The sequence below is a fragment of the Adiantum capillus-veneris genome, chromosome 22, assembly GCF_014529385.1.
Source record: "Adiantum capillus-veneris isolate H3 chromosome 22, ASM1452938v2, whole genome shotgun sequence".
NCBI classification, from domain to species: domain Eukaryota; kingdom Viridiplantae; phylum Streptophyta; class Polypodiopsida; order Polypodiales; family Pteridaceae; genus Adiantum; species Adiantum capillus-veneris.
The window spans coordinates 63,263,156-63,268,193 of NC_140952.1; positions in this window are offsets into that span (position 1 = coordinate 63,263,156).

Consider the following 5,038-nt stretch of genomic DNA (forward strand, 5'->3'; position numbering starts at 1 on the left):
ACGATCGAAAAGTGGTCGGAAAATGATCGATCGTTTGGCCGGTTGGCTGGTGGGCCGTAGTCAATGGCCGATGGAAAAATTCAAAGGAGGACTTGTCTTCTCAAGGGCGGCCACACATTGGCGGATTGGAGGGTCCAATTTGGGCTTATCTACACAAGGGCGGCTACACATGGCTGCCTCTCATGAGAGAGGGCACTCCTTTTGGCCTATAAAAGGAGGCCTCTCTACACACAAAAACAGATTGTGAAGCATTGTGGTGCATTGTGAAGTTGATGCAAGGTGGTGAGAGTGAAGCAAGGCGGGAGCTCCAAAAGATCCCTTTGTAATCTACTTCTTGTTTTGAAGTACTAAAGCCATTGAGTGGCTGCTTTCCCGTGGATGTAGCCCACATTGGGTGAACCACATAGTGTGTACTCTCTCTCTCTCTCTCTCTACTCTACTCTACTCTATAATCTCTTGTGTGTAAAAATTATCTCTCTCCATTAAGTAATCTACTCAATTATCTACTTCGTTGCATCATATTTCCTAACAATTGGTATCAGAGCAAGGTGTGATCGTAGCTAAATTATCTCGAGGAAAGGATTCCTTGAATTAAGTGGGAGTAATGGCGGATGAAGGGAAGCTCAAGATTGAGAAGTTCAATGGAAAAAACTACCAACATTGGAAGATACATATTAAAGACTATCTCTACCAGAATGACCTTTATTTGCCACTAGGCGGTCTTGCAAAGAAGCCCACAATAATGAAAGATGAACCATGGATTGTCCTTGATCAAAAGGCATTGGGAACAATCTGGTTTACCTTGGCGTCAATGGTGGCCTTCAATGTTTCGGAGATGAAGACCATAGAGGACTTGATGAAGTCACTTGACGGCCTCTACAAGAAACGATCGACATCCAATAAGGTATTTCTCATGAAGCGCTTGCTCAATCTAAAGATGACAGAGAATGGTTCAGGTGCAGAACACCTAAATGACTTTAACAACAACATAAGTCAACTTCAATCGGTGAAAATCAATTTTGATGACGAAATGCAAGCTCTCCTTATTCTATCTTCTCTACCAGATAGTTGGGACAACCTTGTGATGGCTGTAAGTAATTCTATCTCTGACACAAATACTCTTAAGTTTGATGATGTTGTGGGTATTCTCCTAAGAGAGGAAATGCAAAGGAGAAGCACAGGAGAATCATCAAGTGCTGCACTGTCAGTGGAAACAAGAGGAAGGCCTAAGGAGAGGTTCAAAAACCAAAAGGGGCGTGATCGCTCAAGGCGAGCAAGTCACGCACAAAGTCAGTTCTTGACTTTGTTCTTGACTTTGTGCGTGACTTCACGCACAAAGTCAGTTCTTGACTTTGATCGCTCAAGGCGAGCAAGTCACGCACAAAGTCAGTTCTTGACTGTTAGAATTGCGGCAAGAAGGGCCACGTCAAGACTCAAGACAACAAGCCAACATCGGAGGTCAATGTGGCAGGTAAAGTAGAGCAAGATGCTCTAATTCTCTCATTAGACAATGTGTCTAATTCCTAGATAGTACATTCCGGGGCCTTATTCCATACGACACCGCACAAGCAACATTTCCAAGATTACACCAAAGGTAATTTTGGGTATGTATACTTGGGAGATGATGAAGCTTGTGAAATTGTTGGCAAAGGTACAATTTGTGTCAAAACTACTGATAGCCGTTTTTTGGCTCTCCGTAATTTCCATATTAAGCGATCTCACCCTATCAAATCACTCAAACATTATGGTTATCCTCACCCTTTCATTGTACATAGGTATGTATGAGCTAGGGGACTTTTCCCATATCTTCTTATGGACTTGAATGGTAAAGAGCACTCCAAGAAGGTAAACGGGTATCGCTTGAAGCCCTATTTGAGTTGCATTCTACCAAAGGATCTACTGAAGGACTTTCTTACCATTTTCCATACTCTTTGTTCCATATAGAAAGATTTTCATGCAAGCTCTCTTATTTTTGGTGTGAATCCACTCCTAGGAAAAAACCTCAAAAATACTTTTCACCATTAGGCATTGCCTTTCACTAAATTCTTATTTCCTATAGGTATTATTTCTCACCTCTTGTAAATAAATATACATCAATAAAAACAAATAATGGACCTCTTCATTTCATTCTCTATATTTATATACATTTATTCTATATATATATATAGCCCACACTATTCTAGATTCCATAAATTGTTTATATATACTAGCAGATCTTTTTTCATCATATCCATATATTATATTTATGCATAATCCACAACCATGCATATTTTCAAACCTCTAAGAATCAATTAGGTCATGCTCTCATGCAAGGAGGGGCTCACCTTTGGAGCCATATGCAAATTCAACAAAAAGGGGCCCACTGAAGATTTGTTATTTTGTGAAGAAAAATAGGCTTTTTAGTGGGATTTTTTATATTCATCTCCACTCCAAATTTGGAGCGGTAGTTACAAGACAAAATGTGGAACAAGAGCTGAATAATCACCTCAAAAATGTTGGTGATTTTTGGAGCAACCACTGGTGAGCTAGGATTTTTTGAGTGGACCCCAGTCTCTGCCCACTTTTGTCACAAGTAGCCTATAGTCTTCTCTCACCTCTTTCCACACTTCTACACACACACACACACACACACACACACACACACACACACACACTCACACTCATTCCTCTCAATCCCTCACTCAAACCTGCACCTCTCATGGTTTCTCTCATCTTATTTACCATTAATCTCCCCTCTTACTCCCATAGCTCTCATATGCGCTCTCCATATACATACACAATCTTTATGCCTCTCTTTATTACTTCCAAAGTATAATTCCATATTACCCCTTCTCTATATACATAAAATTCAGCATGTAAACCATGATTAACCTCTGCAAATTACGAGATATCATCAACCAAATTTCCATTTTCATCGCGATAATCAACCTTGGCGGCGGTGGTGTAAAGAAGAGAAACGAAGAAGATGATCGATAGTCATTTTGAGAACCTACACAAGTAAGTCAAGAACTTCTTCAAACTTCACCATCACAAGTATTTCCTCACTTGATTCAACCATCCACCCCATTCTACCCATTGTAAATATATCATTAACTTTCTAGTGATTACTAACACTAACATACTAACACAAAATAGCCATTGACCTAACCATAAAAGACATCTCACCTCAAGACATGTGCATAGTATCTCTCTCTCTCTCTCTCTCTCTCTCTCTCTCTCTCTCTCTCTCTCCTTCCTTAAAACTCTACTTTGAGATTATCTACCATCAATAATCCTCTCTTTTGAGCCCACATCCATGACTCAAGCAGACAAAGAAGGCCCGCAATGTTTTGACATTCATAAAAATCATAATCTTGATTTGTTAGCTTGTAAATTAGGATTTTGAATAATCCTAACACTAGAATGGTAACATGACACTTTTATGTCCTTGGATACTTTTGTGTCCTGTTAAGTGACCATTTTGCTTGAATTATTTGAAGAGTGTAAAAATGAATTTCTAGGTGCTATATATCCACAAAGTTTCCTTATGAGCTGAAAAAAACATAGCATTTTTTTTGAGTATCGATATCACCATTAACCTTACTCTCACACAACATTTTTGAACCTAAACTGTGTGAAAAAAAGGGTCCTGTTTTTCGCCTTTTTTCAATTTTTGGCAGCTATACCACTCTAAACTTCATGTTTGTGAGGTTTAGATGGCTAGAGGTTAGGCCTTTATAGTTCTCAACATGTTGTGATGCTTGTAGGGAGAGCTAAGTGTTAAAATTGAAAGTTATACCAATTTACAATAATTGCATAATCCTGTTTTTTTGGCCAAAATTAGCATTTTTATGATTTTTTTGGTGGCTTTCTTGATATCCAAATTCAATTTTGATTGTGTAAGTGTAATGTATAACATAAAGCTAATCTTCCTTGAGTTTTGGGGGACCTAATATGCTATATAGTATAGTATATAATGATGGTTGAGTTTTTTGATTGCTGTAGAATACGATACATTTTAGAGTAGCAAGTATAACTTTCTCAATATTGCTTGTTTCATAGACCAATTGTGTGTATTTTGTAGGCAGTGACCGTATCTAATCATAGACTACAAACTTGGCTAGATATTGAGTAGTTTCTATGGGTTTCTAGAGGTCATAATGCTAAACCCAATTTTTTCATGTTTGCTGTATTTAGCACTTTATCATTGCCCCCAAGGTTCTAATTGTAAGAGATCCATTATCCTTTTGACATGCTCCATGGATCCTTTTGAATCCAGAGGCCCAAAGGGAACTAAGAAAACATGTATATAGTATCTGTATTGAGCGTGACTATAGAAACTTTGATGTTAGGTCCGCAGAATGGCAAAAATGCAACTTTTTTGTACCTATTTTTTCCCCCCCAAAAAAAATTAGTGAGGTAAAAGCAACCATATGTTTTGGTCACCAACCCATTGAAGTTAACGGGGCATTTTATCTCATGTCCTACAAAAATCTCCACTCTTATTTATATGCAATCAACCGTAAGAAATTGCTCTTTTGGGCAAAATGCACTGGTCCATCAACTTTGGAGGCTTGTAGTGACCAAGGGATGAGAAAAATTACAAAGTTTCTCATTTTTTCCATATGTAGTAGTTATTATACTATAAGCTCATGAAAGGATTTTTCAAAATGAGTGGATCTACTATGGTTTTGGAAATTTTTCCCAAAACCCTGAAAGGACACTTTTATGTCCTGTTAGGTTACCATTCTAGTGTTAATGAGGGGCTCCAACCTATAAATAGGCCCCTCTCCTTCTTGTAAAACATTCCCCAATATCTCACATAGTACCCCAACTCTCTATGCATGAGGAGAGACTTAGACGTAGCAGCCACTTTGTGAGCTTCACTTTTGGTGTGAACATTGCAAGTGAGAGAGCGTGAGTTCAAAATCTCAAAGCCACTATTGTATATGTTTCTCCATCATCAATAAATTGAGGTTTGGTGCATCAAAGGCGTGATTTGACGTTCAAATCTTCGTCCTTCTACTCGTGCAATACGGTTAGGTGAATTCAAGGTGAC